General features: G+C 33.9%; 1 protein-coding gene across 18 annotated transcripts in view; it reads left to right on the plus strand.

Moving 5' to 3' along the window:
• ZBTB20 (zinc finger and BTB domain containing 20) overlaps positions 1–19,847 on the plus strand; it is a 736,649-nt gene that overhangs the window by 282,806 nt on the left and 433,996 nt on the right. For 13 of the 18 annotated variants that reach the window (XM_016137771.2, XM_016137793.2, XM_036218888.1 and 10 more), the window contains exon 4: positions 8,714–8,787. The exons of 2 other annotated variants lie outside the window; for them this stretch is intronic. The gene's annotated coding sequence lies outside the window, so the exon portion shown is untranslated. Of the gene's footprint in view, positions 1–8,713; positions 8,788–18,453; positions 18,484–19,847 lie in introns of all 18 variants that reach the window. 3 more of the 18 variants (XM_016137756.2, XM_036218893.1, XM_016137765.2) reach the window with 1 other exon arrangement.

Genomic DNA, 19,847 nt, shown 5'->3' on the forward strand with positions numbered 1-19,847 from the left:
TACAAATTACCAAAACTAATTCGAGAAGAAATAGAAAATCTGAATAGACCAGTAACAGTAAGGTAGAATTATTAAGTCATTCTAGAAAGAAAAATATGGATGCATATGGCTTTACTGCACCCTATCCAATATTTAAAGAAAAAATAATCTTTCACAAACTTTTCCAGAAAATAGAGGAAGAAGGGACATTTTTCAATTCATTCTATGAAAGCAGTATTTCCCTGAGTTCAAAGCCAGTCAAAGTCATCCTAAGGAAGTCAACCAGTATCCGTTATAAACACAGACACTGAAATCCTCGACAAAATATTTACGGACTACATATAGCAATCCGTAAAATGTTGTGCACTCTAACCAAGTAGAATTTAGCCCAGGAATGTAAGAGTGGTTTAACATCCAGTAATCAATTAAAGTAATATACCATATTAGAATAAATGAGAAAACCACATGACTATCTCAATAGATACACAAAAAACATTTGAGAAAATCTAATATCCATTTCCGACAGAAACTTTCAATAAACTAGGAATAGAGGAGAACTTCTGTAACCTGATAAAGGGCATCTATGAAAAACTCAAGACTTTGAAAATGTCATACTTAATGATGAGTGATTAGTTTAACCCTAAGACTGGAAACAGGCATCTTCGTTGAACTTGACCAGCTGATTTTAAAATTTATATGAAAACGTAAGGACCTAGGACAGTGTAAATAATTTTGCAAAAGAGACAGTTGTATGACTCATACTTCCTGGTTTTAAAGCTTACTATAAAACTGTAGCAAGGAAGAAAGTATATCACTGGCATGTAAATCAGTGGAATATAATTGTAAGTTCAGAAAACTAACATATACATTTTTGATCAATTGACTTTGACAGAGGAGCTCAAGCAATTTGACAGGGAAAGGAATAGTTTTTTTCAATAAGTAAGTAGTGCTAGGACAGTTGGTGCTAGGACTGTATGAAATATAAATGAATATCGATAGCGCTAGTACTATATGGGGGGAAAAAAAGGATTTAGAGCCCAACTTCACTCCATACACAAAGATTAACTTAAAATGGATCATGGACCTAAATGTAAGAGCTAAAATGAGAAGACTTAGTAAGAAAACAGAAAATTTTCATGACATTGAGTTAACAGGGTTTTTGGATAGTGACATGCAAAAGCAAGATATAAAAAATAGAAACTTGGTAATGTGGATTTCAACAAAATTTAAAACTTTTGCACTTCAAAAGACACTAGTAAAAAATGAAAAGACTGGGAGAAAATGTTGGCGAATTTATGATTTGCAAAAATATATCTAATAAAGGACTTTTATCTTCATAATATACAAAGAATTTTCAATTTAATAATAAAAAGAGAACCCAATTAAAAATTGGGCAAAATATTTGACTAGATATTTCACCAAAGAAGGTATAAGAATGGCTAATAAGTCCATGAAAACATACTCGACATTGTTAATACTTAGGAAACAAAATAATAGTGGGATACTACTTTACACTAATTAGAGTGGCTATAAGAGAAAAGACAGGCAGTAACAAGTGTTGATGAAGATGAAGTAAAATTGGGACTCTCCATATATTAAAAATTGCTGGTGAGAATTTAAAATGGGGTAGCCACTTTAGAAAATAGCTTGGCAGATCATAAAATTTAAAATAAACTTACGTTTATGACCCAGCAATTCCGCTTCTAGGTATCTACGTCAGAGAAATGAAAACATATGTCTACACAGAGACTTGCATATATAGGGCTATTTAGAGCAATATTATTCATTATAGTCAAAAGCCAGAAACAACCCACATGTCCATCAACTGATGACTGGATAAACAAATGTGGTGTATCCATACGATGAAATACTATTCGTCAATAAAAGGGAACAGCCTGTTGCTATATACCACAACACAGATGAATCTGAAAAACATTATGGTAAGTTAAAAAGCCACAGGCAAGAGACCACATATTTTATGATTGCACTTCATGAAATATCAAAAAAAGGTAAATGTTTAGAGACAGAAAGCAGATTAGTTGCTGTCTGGGGCTGGGAGTTGAGAATGGGGATTGACTGCCTAAGGACATGTAGAATCTTTTGGGGGGGGGGTGACAGAAATGTTCTAAAACTGAATTGTGATGATTATTCAACTTTACTTAAAAAGCATTAAGTTGTACACTTACAAGGGCGAATTTTATATTATGTAAATTATACCTCAATAAACTGTTAACAATAAATTATTAATTATGCTTCTCGAAATTAAGAAAAGAGAAACTTGGCAAACACTACCTTAACCAAATGATTAGCATCCCCAGTGATGTCATATTGACGTTATGTACCCCAATATGATGCTTTAGCATTCTCTAAAACTATAATCCCAATCTAATTATGAAAAAAACATCAGACAAATCCAAATTGAGGAACATTCCACAAAACATCTTACCACTACTCTATATCAAAACTATCAAGGTCATTAAAAGCAAGGAAAGACTGAGACACTGTCACAGGTCAGAGTGGCTTTAGGAGAAATGGCAACTAAATGTATTGTTGTATCCTGGATTAGATTGTTGGGACAGAAAAAGATATTGGTGGAAAAACTGGTGACGAAGTAGTGAAGGAGATAAGGGAATTCTCTGTACTGTCTTTGCAACTTTTCCATAAATGTGAAATTGTTTCAAATGAAAAATTTATCATTTTTAGTGTGATATAGTCCCATTCATTTATTTTTGCTTTTACTTCCCTTGCCTTGGTGATTAAGTTCATAAAATCTTCTCTGAGACCAAGGTCAATGAGTTTAGTACCTATGTTATCTTCTATGTATTTTATTGTTTCAGGTCTTATATTCAAGTCTTTAATCCATATTTAGTTAATTTTGTATATGGTATCAAATAGCAACCTAGTTTCATTCTTTTACATGTAGCTTTCCAGTTTTCCCAACTTTGAAGTTTTCTTTTCTCCATTGTTGGTTTTGACTCCTTTGTCAAAACATAGTTGCCCGTATACATGTTGGTTTATTTCTGGGCTCTCGATTCTGTTCCATTGACCTGTGTGTCTATTTTTCTGCCAGTGCCATACTGTTTTGATAATTGTAGCTTTATAGTATAATTTGAAGTCAAGGAATCTAATACTTATGGCTTTGTTCTTTTTTCTCAGGATTGCTTTTCTGTTCAGGATCTTTTGTGGTTACATACAAATTTGAAGATTTTTTTGTTTTATTTCTTTGAAAAATGCCATTGGTAGTTTGATTGGAATTGCATTAAATCTGTATATTGCTTTAGGTAATACAGCCATTTTAACTATGTGGATTCTAGTTTTCCATTTCTTTGTGTCATCTTAAATTTCTTTCAACAATGTGTTGTAGTTTTTAGTGTATAGGTCCTTTATATTCTTTGTTGAAATTGCAGATGGAATTGTTTTCTTAATTTTTTTTTGATATTTCATTGTTAGTATATAGGAATGCGACAGATTTCTTTTATGTTGATTTTGTATACTTCAACTTTACTGTATTCGTTTGTTGTTTCTAATAGTTTTTTTTTTTTTTGGTGGCGTCTTTAGGTTTTTCTGTATTTAGAATTATGTCATCTGCAAAAAGTGACGATTTTATTTATTTATTCCCAATTTGGATGTTAAAAAAGTTTTTTTTCTCTTGCCTGATTGCTCTGGCTAGGACTTCCAGTACTATTTTGAATAACAGTGGTGAGAGTGGGCATCTCTGATCTTAGAGGAAAAGCTTTTAGTTTTTCACCATTCAGTATGATATTAGCTGAAGGTCTGTCATATATGGCCTGTATTATGTTGGGGTACTTTCCTTCTATACCCATTTTATTGAGTGTTTCAATCATAAATGGATGTTCTATCTTGTCAAATGCTTTTTCTGCTCTAGTGAGATGATTTTATTCTTCATTTCATTAAATGGTGTGTCACATTGTGTGTCAGTTTGCTTCTTCACAGAAAAAAGAAACCATCGATAAAACAAAAGATCAACTAACTGAATGCAAGATATTTTCAAGCATACATGTAATATAGAAAATATATAAAGAACTCTTACAACTCAACAACAAAAAACAAATAATCCTATTGAAAAATAGGCAGAGGACCTGAATAGACACTTTTCACAAGAAAATAGACAAATGGCCAACAGACATATGTAAAGATGCTCAGTTTCACTAGCTATCTGGGAAATGTGATACCATCTCATCATACCTGTTAGAATGGCTATTATCAATAAGACAAGAAATAGCAAGTGTTGGAGAGGATATGGATAAAAAGGAAACTTCATATGTTGCTGGTGGTATGTAAATTGGTACAGTCACTATGGAAAACATTATGGAGTTTCCTCAAACAATTAAGAATAGGGCTACCATATGACCCAGAAATCCCTCTTCTACTCCCCAAATTTGAAAACATTCATTCACAAAGATATAATTACCCCTATGTTTATTGCAGCATTATACATAGTAGCCAAGGCATGAAAACAATCTAAGTGTCCTTCAATAGATAAGTGGATGAAGAAGATGTGGTATATAGATATACAATGGAGTACTACTTAGCCATAATAAAGGATGACATACTGCCATTTGCAACAACATAGACAGGTCTTGAGAGTATCATGCTAAGTGAAATAAGTCAAATAGAAAAGGACAAGAACCATAAGATCTCACTCATATGTGGGATATAAACCAGAAGGCAACAAAGGAACAAACAAAACACAAGCTCATAGACACTGACAGCAGAAGTGTGGTTAGTAAACAGAAAAGGAAGTAGGAGGATGAAAAGGGTAAAGAGGGTCAAATATATGGACACAGAGGGAGACTAGTCTTTGAGTGGTGAGCACACAATGCAATATTCAGATGATGTGTTACAGAATTATATGCTTGAAACAATATAATGTTATTAACCAATTCATCCCAATAAATTTAAGTTTTAAAAAATTTAATATTAGGAAAAAAATCGGCGATTTATAGGTTAAAGGAGAATTATGATTCAAATGTAATGTGCGGACCTTGTTTAGATCCTAAATGGACAAAAGATGTTAAAAGTTAAATATTCGACATGGACGGGATATTTAATAACATTAAAAAATTACCATTATTTTGGATGTGGGATAATAATATGTGTCATAATTTTTAAAAGTCATTTTTTGGTAGTGCATACTAATATATTCATGGATGGGATGAAATGATATCTGGGATTGTCATAAAATGATCTAATAGAAGAAAAAGCGGAATGTGTATATATGTAAAAAACATTGACTGTGGGCAACGAGTACATGGGAGTTCATTTTACTATATTCTCTACTCTTGGATATGTTTGAGATTTTTCACAATAAAACATTTTTAAGTGAAAAGGAAAAAGACTAAGAGAAATAATTAAAATATTAAAATTTGCTCTTATTCTGACCACAGACAGGGCTTGTCTCTTAAAACTCAAATCTGAACAGTGTCAAAATGAATAAATCATAGAAAGGTGAATGAACTCTCAAAAACAATCTGAGCAAGATACAATCACTAGTTAATAGATGGGAGAGCATTAAGAGACCTGAATTAGTATAGGCCTCCTAAACTGGAGTACTTTGTTTTTCTTTTCTTGAAATTCTATGACCCGGCGATATCTAAAACTTCTATTTATGTGAGGATTTTAAAAAGTGGAGCGTGGTCAGAACAGCCCTTTGTTTCTGGTAAATGTTAGGATCTGTAGTTCCTCACCCACGTTCAGTTGTTTTTTTGTTGTTTGGGGTTTTTTTGTTTGTTTATTTTTATAGTCTGGAAACTTTGTTTTTTGGCCTTGTGACTTATAGGACTTATAAGACTTATCGTAATATAATGCAGTTGCTGCTATTCTGGAAAGCCATTCAGAATCTTTAACTAGTAAAGAATGTACAGCTCTTTTGCTAAAGGGTCTCTGCCCAGAGAAGCAGTTTTCTGGGCTTTGTAATTTGCATTGATTACTGAGCCCTATACATTGAATCACTGGTGTTGACTGTAATCTATAAAGCCTTACATAGTTTGATCCTCATTAAAGAAAGTGACAATAGTGGTCCATTGTAATAATAACTGAGATTGATCTGGGTGACTTGAAAAAATTTTAACAGACTTTGGAACCCAAAATGTCAGGAACAAATTATTCTTACTGAAGACACATACTCTGGAAATCTACTATTTTAAAGGTGGATTCCGTGTACAGTATTAAAAAACAAAACAAACAAACCAAAAAAAAAAGGAGTTGAAAAGTAAACAGTAGTGCCAAAAGTAAGGTCCTACTCCTAATTTTCTGCTCCTTAATCTGATCTGACATGCCTTCAGAATATTTCACCTCCTTAATGACCATTCTTCCAGTTTCTACCCACTACTTAACCCCACACTACAGTGACAGAGTTAATGATTTTCTCATGAGGCAGATATGAATAGGAACAGTATTCAGAGACAACTGGTCTCACTTCCAGGTCCATCTTTGGGCCAAGATATGTAGTCGCCAACAGTGAGTTGGCGACTGTATTTTTTGAGTCCTGGCGCAAAGTAAGATCCATCTGTTTTGCCCAGCCGTTTGCCTGAGTGCCACAGAATGGTCCTGTTATTAGTCTTATTTGTGGTCCTATTTGAGGTTAGGGAATAAAGTAAATAAACTTCAGTCCTCCTTGTGATGAGTGTAGCATGGGAATTAAAAGTGGTCGTGTTGGTAAGTGATGTTACATCTCTATTTTCTCAATTTGCTCTATTTTCTTTGGATTGGGAAACAGACATTTAAGAATGAGTTTGTCATCTGGAAGGATAGTTGTGACCAAGTTTCCCTCAACAGGATACAAGATGTTATTTTTGAGCTTCATTACCCTCACCAAAGGGGGGAAAAAAGAGAGGGAAAAATAAATAAGGAAGAAAGTGAAAGTAAGGAAGAAACAGACGTGAAGAGAAAGGTCAAAGAGGAGAAGGTAGAATGCCATGAGAGAAGGAGAATATAATTTAGATTGTCTATTCATAGAAATGGCTTTGTTATTTCGAACTGATAGTTCAATTCACTCAACATCTGGTGAATTAAAGAAAAGGAAATCTGACTGATTAAATTGAACTGCGAGTTGTCAGTTAAATCGTTTATATATAAATATGCAGCCTAGTTTTCATCACCTTTTCTTGTCTGAACTAGACTGTGAATCAGTTTCACTAACCATATTTGAATGGTGAGTAGAACAATACTAAATGGTGATTCAGATTTCCTGAAGTGGACAGTATTTATGTTTCTGAATCAGTTATTGGGGATTATTGTTATTCCATATAATTTCTGAGCATGAGTTATTTTTGTCAGTTTCTTTTATGAATGTTTTGTTGCCTTATAAGGAAATATGCACACTCCCCTCCTCTCATTCAGTTGTCCCTGGTGACGCCTCCATAATTTCTGTCTTTACACTGGTGCATTTTTAGTCTAATTCAGGCATGTGAGAAGCAGGGGAAAAGTTTAGTCAATGTCAGTGATTTTTTTGGATCCATTCATGGATAGATTTAGTGAATCCGAACTAGTTTGCATTTAAAATCTATATACATCAAATAGACACAATACTCACTCAAAATATTCCTTCATATGCTTCAAGGGAAAAAGAAAACAGAATTTACAAGTGAAAACTAGATGCATTTTCTAATAATAGATGCAATTTCAGGGGTGATTTATGATCATGCTCTCATATGTGGAGATATTAAAATATTACCCTGCACTAATGTGAAGGTGGACATAAACATACGACTTTAGTTCTACAAATATGTAGTTTAAAAATGCACTGCCATGTCGAAAAGTAAGAGAAAAATAATTGTATTATCTCCATTTTACATTAAAAAAATGATATATTTCTAAATCCTGTCATGTCAGTTATTTGAAGCTAAAAATAGGGATGACTTAATCCAGTCTGTTTTTTTTTAAACCATTATCTTCTTATAGATGGTATTGTATGAAGAAAGGACTGAACAAAATAATATACTGTTTAAAATGCAAATATTTATGACATACTTATAGATTTTAATGCCTGGACTCTTAATTTGAAGATTAAAAGTATATATTTTTAAAATGTGATTACAGTTATTTAAACAAGGAGGTCTGGCTCAAACCCTCATGGTCTTTCCATGCTTCTTCGCACAGCCGTGGCTGCATGTGAAATGTACAATATGATGTGGTATGGGGCACACTAAACCCACAGTACATTGCAATGGGTATCTAGCATTGCCGTATATGTCCATTCACCTCTGCTTTCACATCTGCCCCATTACCAATTCAATCATTTGGAAGTAGTGGACCTAACTTTTTTCCCAGTTCTATTTGAAGTCACGATTTCCCTTTAACAGTGTATTTAGATTTTTAGATCATAGATTTTCGTCTTTATTCTCTGAAATTAACATTTTATGTAATCTTTAGTCTGTGAAATTCTTGTTTAGCAATTTTTTTTTTTTAAATCAGATAGAATATTGCTAACATTCAGAGGCACTGAGCTTCTAGTCATATCATTATGAAGTCCTTAGCATGGAGGCATATTTTGTTTTTCAGATTGCTTTTTTTTCCCTCTTTAGATCCTTTTCTTTTCATTAAAAAACTACTCTGGAAAGAGTTCTTTTTTTCCTTAACAGAAAAAAAAAAAAAGCCACGCTTGACTGATAATGCATTGCTTTGGATGGTGAAACATTATGAAAGTTTAATTTTTAATTAAATCTGAAATACCAATTATAACTGAAAGAGATTTTAACCTGTTTCTTTTCAGACTGCCTGAAGTTACATTTAGAGACTGAAATCACTGCACCTTAAAAACAAAAGATTGAGCTGCACTGCATTTCTGTAAGTGAAAGCTTCGTGTACTTTCCTCCGTGTTTTTGTGACCAACTCAATAAAGGACAAAAATATTGATAACATAGTAACCAGACATGAATAAAAATTTGAATGAAATTTTGAAGAAATATACGTTTAAATAATTTCCTTCTTAAAAAAAAGAAAATTCTTGGGCTCGATATTCAGTATGTCTTTTTTATCCAACCTAAATTGTGACTCCTTTCTTTTGGCTGGTTTGAATTGCATTAGGGAGGGTGTCACCCACTGTGCATCAGCCCAGTGACACACACCCTGTCAAGAAGGATTCTTGCATTTTTGTACAAGTCTCATCGAAGGTAACAGATCTCTTATGGAATCGAAGTAAATTCCCTTTTCCTTTGTGATGTCATTACAAATTTTTAGCCTTTGTGTCAATGGAAATGGAGAGAAAGTTCATGATGACATCACGAGATTCTGTTGCCTTGAGGACTTTGGGCAAAACTAAGTAAAATGCATAATTCCCTTGTGTGCGTGTGTTCCCCATTCTGCTATGAAGCAGTCAAAATAGCACATCTTATGTCTTCCCGTGAGCTACAAGGCTGTCTCTCAGAGCCCCATTGTTCCATAAATGCATGTCAGAGTCTACCACAGTCTGGTCTACCCTTATTTAGCTGCTGTTTTGTCAATGTACTTGGAAGAACAATTAACATTTGGGATTTCAATGTCTGAATAACAGGCAGTGAATAGAACCCGAGCATATAAAAGATTCAGACGCCAGGGTAAGAAAACAGAAGCTTATAGTTGGTGGGGGAGAAAAGAAAAGCATTTTAATGCTGCACTCAAAGGTTGTGAAATAGTACAAGGAAAGTCAATCTGGTTTTTTATTTTTTAATTTGAGATCAGAATGTACATTTTGGTAATGAAATCCAGAAGGTTATGATGTCTTCCTAAGTTTTGCAGTTTAATATATTACAGGGTCTTTCACTAAAAAGTCTTAAAACACTTAAATAACATTTGTCTCTCTGAGTTATTGTTGGAATGCCAGATGTAGGGTATACTTCATCGTGGATTTCAGAGTGCCACAGTGCCTGTCCAACAGAGTATACTAAAGGCGATTCAGATGATTTCTTTCATTTTCACTTTGGTTTACTGCACTCTTTCATTATTGACTATAATTCTTGTGTGTTGACTATAGATAGTCCTGAAATGTCTCCACCTATTGTTTGAATTTCTGTTTAGGTCCCTTTTTTTTTTTTTTTTTAATTTTTTTGAGCGATGTTGCATGGACAGAGCAAGATCAAGATCACCTCACTGTCACATTGTCATGTCATCCAGAGAGAACTTTGGCAGCTTATGCATGTTGCCCACTGAGCTCAGCGCCTAGCTGGTATGAATGAATGAATGAATGATGGTTTTTATTATTTTTGTCATAACTACAACAGTTTAAACCCATAGATGGTAAGGTCCCTAAAGGCAGGGTCTATTTCTTATTCATTTTTATAATTCTCTGTGTTTGGCATAATAATAGTATTCAAGAACTAGCTGTTGTTATTAGTACAATTACAAAAATTGTTAAAAGTCAGGACATTAGGATGCATTCTGTCAGATAATATTTATTGTGAAGAGGAGTCGAATAAAGTTTTTGACAGTTGGAAAGATAATTATAAAGATATTTCTCAGAGACAAACCTACTGTTTATCACATATAATTAGGAATTAGTCTCCTAGTGTTACCCCTCTTTGAATTTACACTTCTTTCTTGTGACCAAAATGAGACATGCCCAGTCATACCATTTTTCTTCTGTCTGTAAAATGGTCTTTAGTAGTTTTCTATTTAAGTTGTGTCTTTCATCTCATATACGGGAGTTATCTCTAAAGATAAATTTTTCTTGACTCCAGGATGGACGATGCTCTGCAACTGTTTGTTTAATTGCCATGCAGTAGATTGTGCTTCAAGGAATGGGGGAAATGGTACAATAGCTGTTGGGTCAAGAGGCCAGGGATTTGGGAAGTTGCCATTAGAAACTTCTCCTTTCAGTGAATAAAATGCTGGGACTGTTGTTCTCAGCACTAATAAGGCCACAGCATTCTTTAAAACTCAGAACCATTTGAACTCTTCTAAATTTAGCTTCCTTTTTTTTTTTTTTCCACATAAGGTTCTCTGCCTTCACCCACAAATTTTAATTTGTTTTGAAGAGTAGTTCCTTTATTTTTTATTAAATCAGCTTCTGGTGATGCAAATTAAGGCTCTCATAAAACTTAGCCTGTGAGGCAAAACTAAAATGATAAAATTTAGGTTTGGTGGATAGTAGTACTCTTATCATGTTGAATATCATTTAAGGACATCAAAGAACTTTATAAACATATTTCACAATTTTTGAGATAAAAAAAATTGAGGTGAAAGGTATTTAAGGGCAAAGCATCTTCCAACATTGTAGGTAGAAAGGATATCAGAAATAAAAGTTTTATCATCTCATTTTGAAAAAAGTAAATTGAAACCCCTTGTATGGCATGCAAGTTACCCAGCCATGCTGACCACCAATGCAGATCATCCTTGGCCATCTAGGCCTGAGAGTAGACTTGAATTTGGACTCTGGGCTTTGTTTCCTTTACACTCAGAGATTGAGGAATGTATCGCTCTTGGCTCATTTTATGAAACCAGTTGAATTGTACTTTCCTCCACCAAGTAATCTAGAATTCATATATAAAGGGGTATTCTGAAAACATTTATTGTTATTAAAAAAGTTTTTTTTTACCCTGTAAATTTTGATATCATGCCTCTGCTTATCAGTAAGTCACATAGAAGCAAATTTATTTGGTTGACTTAATATTCTTTATGATGATTTATAAAATTAGACAGAAGACCATTAGAAGCTTCAGTGGTTTAATTGCGCTTAGAGACAATATGAACAGAGCCATTGTGACGTGGAATTCACACTTCGCAAGAGATTCTGACATCACCCATGGCGTCAGAATGTCACTGTTGCCAGGGGTCATTTCCATTAGTGAAAAGTTTTTAGGGCTTGAAAAAAATGAAAAAAACTTTGATAATTTAAAAGTAAATACTTGCCCTGTTAATTTATTTCAGGTTTTCTTTATTGGATTCTGTCATTTAGCAATCCAAAGAGACCAGTATAGGAAACTTTCTATTATTTTACCCAGAGCTAAATCCTAGATACATCTTAGTTTCTTCCTCAAATTAATTTTATCTCCTTCAGACCTTCCAGCACCCACCATGAAGAACTTCGAGTCACTGTATACAAAAATTTAGTGGCCTTAGTGGCCTAAGTCTTTGTGTCCCAAACAAAGAGACATGTTCTGCCTTACGAATGCCATGGACTCTTTGACATATAGAGAAGATGGGAAAACTGAAGCATGAGAATGCCAGAGCAGGGCCTTGGAAGTAAGGACTCAGTAAGGTTCTCATCTCTCATTTCTCTATAATAATGAATTAAATTTTATTCTATTCCTCTTAGGAACAGGTAATTTCACCAGTATACATAGATAAATAACACCTGTTTCCTATCATCAGGAAGTTCATAACCTGGGCAATAGATAGGTATTTCTTATAGACAAAATGTTACATAGATAGAATAGAGGAAGTAAATGGTTATTATTTCTTCTGGACCATCAAGGAATAATATAGTAACAATCAGCCCAAGCAGAGGGGATAATAAAAATGAAAGTTGAGGAAACAGTGAGTTGAAATGGTGTGATTTGAGTATAAGATGCCAGATGAGGCCAGTTTTCCAAAGTATGGGTTACAACCCATTTGTAGGTAATGAAATTAAGAGGATCAGAGTCAATGTCCTTTTAATGCAATAGAATCAAAAGAAATATAATTTATAGAAAGAGTATGTTACATATTTTTAAGATAATGGATTGCAAAATAAATACAGTATTTCTGACTGTGACTCCTGCCATCAGAATATGAAAGCAAATCTGAAGATGATAGATATTTTAAATAGTCGACTCATGTAATTCTGACTAAGGATAATAAATAATATTTCTCCCCTTGTTATATATGAGAAAATGGAAAAATTAAGCAATTTGTCCCAGGTACAGGTAAATGGTAGAGATAGGAATATATCTGTTAAGCTCTACATTCATACTCTTCCGATGATTTGACACTGCTTTCCAAGGTTGCATGACTTCTGTTATTTCACTATCGATAACTCACACGTCTATCTTAAGGTTTTGATATCTCTCCCAAACTCCGGTCCTATATTTACAATGTCCTTATTTAAACCTTCAGTTAGATATCATGTTAGTTTCTCAGAGTCAGTATATCAATATTGAATTTATCCTCTCAGTTAAAAATCGTCATCCTTTTGACTATCCTAATTTTCTTCACCTCAGTTCTCCAGGTCCCTTGACTCAAAACAGATCATTTTTTGCCTCTCCCACCTTCCCATTCTCCCCAGTGTCTAATAAATGTCCAAGTCTTATTAATTCTCTCTCTTTGGTATCTCTGTCTTAGTCAAGCTTGCATCTTACATTGCCTGAAATGACAGGGGAAGGGAGAGCGTCCTAAACACTGTTGCCGCATTAGGTTTTCTGAAGCAGGAGCCCCAATATCATGTCGCTTTTGTTCAGATGAAACTTTAGTAATTCTATATTAATTACCAAACAATTCCCAACCAGTATTTATGAATTGTAAAACTAACCCTGTTGTAATTCTAACCCCATTTTTGACTTAATCTTATGGTGTAATATCCCGTACACTCAGGCCAAATTCCCTCCCTCACCTTCATTAGTTTTGTTTCTATTAATTCCATGAGACCTTCTCTCCTTGGCTTAGTCAGAAATAATCCACTCTCCTGTATTCACCAAGCTCACTTAGCACCACAGTGGCCCTGCCAACAATTTGATTTTGGACTTCTAGCCTTCGAACCTGGGAGAGAATAAGTTTCTGTTGTTTAAGTCAACAAGTTTGTAGTAATTTATTATTGCAGCCTAAGAAACTAATACAATACACATCCACACTGTTTCCTGATACACGAATTACCTTCTTTGTTTTTCAACAATATTTATGTGCATGCCTTAGCCTTTTAATAGAAAGTAAATTCTTTAGATGTAGACCCCATGTTTAATTTACATCTCTAAATTCTACAGAGTCTATCATAATAGAATCATTAATTCATTATTCAATCATGCTTAATATTAGTAATATCGAAATGATTCTTTAAAACTCTCATAGAATTTATAGTCTCCTAAGGGAATCAGACATTAAATACATAAACAAATAATTACAAATTACGAATTATAGTTCATGAGAAGAGCTAATAGGTATGCTAGATGACAATGAGGGATATCTATTATACTGTCCACTGGCTGCTCAGGAAAGAATTCCCAGAGGAAGTGTCATTTAATTTGAGAGTTGAAGGACAAGGAAGAATCAGCCAGGTGAAAAATTTGGGGTGGGGATGGCAGCATGTGAGAGAGAAAAAGCTCCAGACAGAAACAGCATGGACAAAACCCTGAGGCAAGGACAAACTTGTGCATTCAAGGAAATAAAAGGATTTTAGAGTGGCTAGAGCAAAGTGAGCAGAGGAGGAAAGTGACTGGAGATGAGGAGGTCAGAGAAGTAGCCAGGGCAAGGACTTCAGATGATATTCTGAACATACTAGAAAAGCACATAGTAGATATTGCGGGTAGGGGAAGAATAAAAACATATATGTTAAAGGATAGCTCAAGAATAGGACAGGATCAAAATAATTCAGAGGTAACTAATATGTACAACTCATAGCATCCACACATTATTTTGAATTCTCACTGAAGGTTTACTACTCATTTTGAGGATGGTTTGGATTTCTAAAACTGAGGCCTAGTAATTCACAACATATTTCCTATCTGCATAACTAAAGTAGATCTCCGACAGCTTTTTAAGATAAGGTCAAGTTAATTTTATTTTCTTTCTAGTTAATAATTATTAAAAATCTGTTGTTGGGTAATGGAGCTTTTATTTTTGTTTATTTTTAAATGTCCATTGTGTGATATAGGAATGAATACCAAAAATGTATTTTACTCCTAGAATGTATTTTTAACTGTTAAACCTTAATCTTGTTTTTAAATTTGGTGTATTTTATTACATGTAATGACCAAGGGCCTGGAGGCATAGAAAGCCTTGAAAATGAATCATCATTATTCTCATTACCAGCTACAATATTACTGAATTTCTGGATTAAAAAAAATCCAGACTATTTTAAAGTGTGATGCATTAATATCCTGAAATGCCACTAAGTCAGAATAGAGACATTGGTTTGTTTGCAGAGTGATGGAAATTATCCCCTTTTGCAATTAAAGAAGAAATAGAGTAAAGGGAATCTGAAAATTAAGCCATAGAGAAGTAGGTTAAGCTCTAAAGAGATGAGGATTTATCTCCTGTAACTCAGTGAAAAGACACTAGAATCATAAAATATTATAGCTACAGAGAACCTTAGGAATTATTTATTCCAGGCGACTCATCTTGGAAATGAACAAAATTCAGGCCTAGACTTCCTATTCAAGTCATACATTTAAATCTTAGTGCTGGAATTGCAACCCCAACTCTTAGGAGCTAGATTAACACAGCTCAACCAGCTAATCTGTGATCCAGGCCCCTGCCATAACCCTTCCAAGGTCTTTGGTACAAAAATCAATATTTACTACAGGAGATGAGTTGACAAATTTTAATTAATAAAAATCTGAGCAATATATATTACTCACAACCTACTTACTTAATGTATCAGATGCTTTATAAAAGTTGTCTCTAATCCTTGCTATCACACTCAGCAATCTCTCTACAAAATAGAAATCATTTCCATTTTATAATGAAAATACTGAGCTCCAAAAATATTAAGTAACATCCAAGATTGCAAAGCCAGTGAGTTTATATTGATGCCGGACCTAACTGATTCAAACTCTATACTATTAGTTTTTTTATCTATTGCATTTTGTTATCGCCTTAGCTCATATGGTCACAGAGGTCATTAGTTCTCTTAATAGTCCTAATGTCTGAAAAACTTCGAAACAAGTTAAGAGATAGGAAAAAGTTGCATTTAGCAGGTGCCCTCTCTGCATCAAGTCTTTTATATTTAATTCTCACAACAGTGACTCAAGATAGATGTTATAATTCTTAGCTTATAATTTAGGAAGCAAGCTCAGTGAAATTAAATTGCCCCAGACATTTTAGTAAAAGCCTGACCCAGGCTTCAAACACAGATCTCTCCGACCTCAAGTGTTCTTCCCATTATTCCACCCATCTCCCAGACTCCTCTTCTCCTGGATGCTAATCTTCTATGGTCTGTACACCTCTGCTCCTTACCTGGCATAGAATTGTAATGTGTGCTCTCAACATTGAACCAGAAGAAGAAAGCATATGTTGAGAGGGTGCTTTTATAATTAAATTATATCATCTAGTGTGGAAATAAATACTAAGCTCCCTATATGTTTCCTTCTTTGAGAAATGAGAAGGTGGGAAGATTAGTCAAATCTATGCATTATCCTTTCATCTTGTGTAACTGTGTATCTGTGTCCCAGACCCCAGTTACATTTGATAGGGGTGCATTAACCCAGATTATACTTGAAAACACCTTTGATAGTGAAAGAAGTAGTCATTGTATTCATTAAACCAATAAGAAGTAATAAGGCTTACAGTTTTTCTTCTCAAGTCTACCTTATTTGAAGCCTTATAAGCCTGATCAGTGATATGGGTCAATAAAAGTGCTCATCATTACTGCTACTAAAAAATGCCAACTGAAAGTCCAAACATACTCAAGAATTATTATTATTGTTTACTAATGACTACTGAGGACTAAATTAGAAGTGAACTCCTTGGTAAAAACTAGAGAGTAGTAATGGAGGGTGGAAGGCGGGGGGGGGGGTTGGGTGGAGGATGAGAGGAGAGAGAGAAGGAAAGAGAAGAGAAGGAGAAGAGAAGCGAAGAGACAGAGCAGAGAAGAGAAGAGAAGAGAAGAAAGACTCCTGATATCCCCTCTTTAGTTTCTGTCTAAAGTTTGGCTGTGTCTTTCTCTTCTTCTTGGTCTCTCTCGCTCCTCTCTCTCTCTCGCTCTCTCTCTCTCTCTCTCGCTCTCTCTCGCTCGCTATCTTCCTCTTCTCTCTTTCACCATCCCTAAGGGAGAAGGGGATAGGTTGAGATGGTTTGAAATACTTGTTGATGGTAAGACTCACTGCAAACATGATCCTGAATTTTCTTCCATGTATCAACTTTAGCAGAACTGCATGTATACACCTCCATTTCTGAGGTGGTTATTTTCTATATCGATACATTTAAACAATTATTCTAAAGCCAACTGTCACTGCAGAATAGCAACAGTATACATAACACATTTACAGTAATTAGAAGCAATGCCTGCATGTTATGGTTCTGGTGTTGTTTTTCCCCTCTACTTGAAGTTGACCTCAAGTCTTTCTGTGTGAAAACTCTTAGCAGTCCACTCAAGTCTTCTAAAATAATTCAGTGAAAAACATCCTTCCTTCTACGCAGAAGGGACTTTGTTCTTTGGCTCAGCTTTGCTCTTTGCAATATGTTGCTAGTAGTCCTAAATCAGAAAGTGTGTTATATTCTTTGAATTTCTAGGTCTCCTCAGGAAAGAAAAAAATGTTTTCAAAACTCATAATATTTTGTTAAAAATCCAATTCTGGTTCAATGTTTTGTTCTCAAAGGAATTTCAAGTGAAGAAAAAGCTTTTATAAGAGGGGAGAAGCTTATCTAATCTCTTCAAGACTGATGAGAAGCAATCAGACTTGTGACTCTTTGAAACAGTAAATTTCCAGGGAATTAAGCACATGTTTCTCAAGAACAATAGTGGTACACTCCAGGTCGCAGCACATTTGGCTCTAACTGCACCCCTTCATATATCCCAAATGGCATTTTGAAAGCACCATTCTTTGAGTCAACTGGAAAAAAGAGGAGGCCATGCCGAACTACCATTCTTTCAGGAAGTCATGAGAAATTAAATTTCGAATGAAATCAGTCTTCTAGATAGGATCAGATTCTCAGAGTTATAAAACACTGATGATAAAATGTCTTCAAGATGTAGTAAAATAAGTTCGCTCATGTAATAGTTACTAAGTATTAGAAGATTTAGATTTTTAGCAATTGTTAACTTGTTTGCAGTCACACTAACATGACCAAATGAAATTTGCATAACTTTTGCTATAGTTGTACTGCTCTTTGCTTACCTTATTTAAATATTGTAAGACTTCATTCAATAATCAATATATGTCTAACATTTTTATCAGTCCCATTGTTGTTACTATCAGAGTTCTTTTCTCACCGGTTAGGGCTGACAGGAACATCTGTGAACCTGGGTTACACACTTAATACTACATCTGTTTAATTCTGGAAAGTGGAAGGTCCAACTATACCGGCTGCTCAGTGAGTTAACTTAGACTCACCTCTCCTAGAAAATTTATCAGTGAAGTTTCATTTGTAAGCCCTTGTAGCAGATAGTGAAATAGTTTGCTCTTATTTTTTTAATGAGAACTGACGTTATCATGCTATATGAGATTCTGGTTAATAATATAATATTATCTGCATCATCACTGCAGTTACTACTAGGGAGGCAGCAAGTTTAACTGAAAGGAAAGAGCATGGGACCGAGTATCTTGAGACTTAATTCAGGCATTGGCAAACAATTTTGCCTTTCTATCATTTCCTTATCTGTAGAGGATTCTTTTCTCTTTCTTACAGATGGTATGCAAAGAAGTCAAATGACAGAAAGTAAGTATTTAGAGTTCTAAGACCCCAGTGGAATAAAGAATATTCATAAATATCATTTATTGCTATTACCTTAAAAATACAGTATTAATAGAATTATAAATCACTTTGAGGTCTCAGGAATAAGATGCTTTATCTAAAGTCTTAGTGGGTAAAAATTTGTTTGTTTGTTTGTTTGTTTTTTTGAGTTGCCGTATAGGGCAGTACTCTGTTGCTGCTAAGTGCTGTTCATATACTGGAAACAATGACTAAGAATGAATTGCCATTGATAAATTACTTCTTTTAAAGATTTATTTTTAAAGTATTTTTTTGTTATAAATTCTCTGAGCAGATTCTCTCAAATTTAAAAAAAAAATAACTTTTATCTCCCTTATTATTTAATTTCTTGAGGGAAAGAACCATAAGTAATTAACTAATTTTCCCAGTCACTGAAACTGGTGCCAGATAGGTATTTAATGTTTGTTAAGTATCCTGTGTAGAAAATTAATAAAATTGTAATGATTTTTTTTTTAAAAAAAAGATACTAAAATCATTAATGTGACTACTGTCTACCATGTGGTATATATAGATAAATATTTTCGAAGATTATACAGACACTAGGAAAAGAATGAATTATACTTACTGCTGTTGGCCTGGAAAGATGACTGTAATTTGTTAAGTGAAAAGAGAAAATCTTCAGGGTAATGAATACATGTTAGTAAATGTGTTTACATGTTTGTATGAACATGAAAAAAGCTATAGAAGAATATGTACCATATTCTCCACAATGGGCATCTCACAAGGTTAAGAACAAAAAAGGACTCTGGGAAGATTATTTTTGAAAACATTTTTTTATTGTTTCACTAGTTATAATAGATATCTATTATGAAAATAAGTTTGAAAATGAATATATAAAATTATTTTTTAAATCACTACCTTTTATTTCTTCGAAAAGCAGCCTGAGAAAAAGTCATCAAACAGAAGTTTTAATTTCATTGTATTGCCTCAACTTCTATTATAAAGTTTATACTCTAAATAGATTGATTCATTTATTCAACAAATATTTTCTGAGCTCTATGATGGTATTAATTCTTGTCAACAAGTATTATATGTGTATGTGTGAGTGTGCATGTGTTTACAAAGCTGACTCATGATGTAGGTTCATACATGGAAGCACATATAAAAAGCTCCTAGTTGAGCAGGCAAAAATTATTAAAAGTAATTTGATCCTTTACTGTGATTTCTTAGAATATATAACTTACAAATGTACAAAAACCTTCTTAAGATTTTTTTCATTTTGCCATCTCTCTCATATACACAATCTCCCCATTATTGCTAACCTCAGTGTTTCTCCTACCTTTTCCTCATTCTGCCCTTCAAGAGCTCTC

Source organism: Rousettus aegyptiacus, unplaced genomic scaffold (genome assembly GCF_014176215.1).
Source record: "Rousettus aegyptiacus isolate mRouAeg1 unplaced genomic scaffold, mRouAeg1.p scaffold_m13_p_4, whole genome shotgun sequence".
Lineage (NCBI taxonomy): Eukaryota > Metazoa > Chordata > Mammalia > Chiroptera > Pteropodidae > Rousettus > Rousettus aegyptiacus.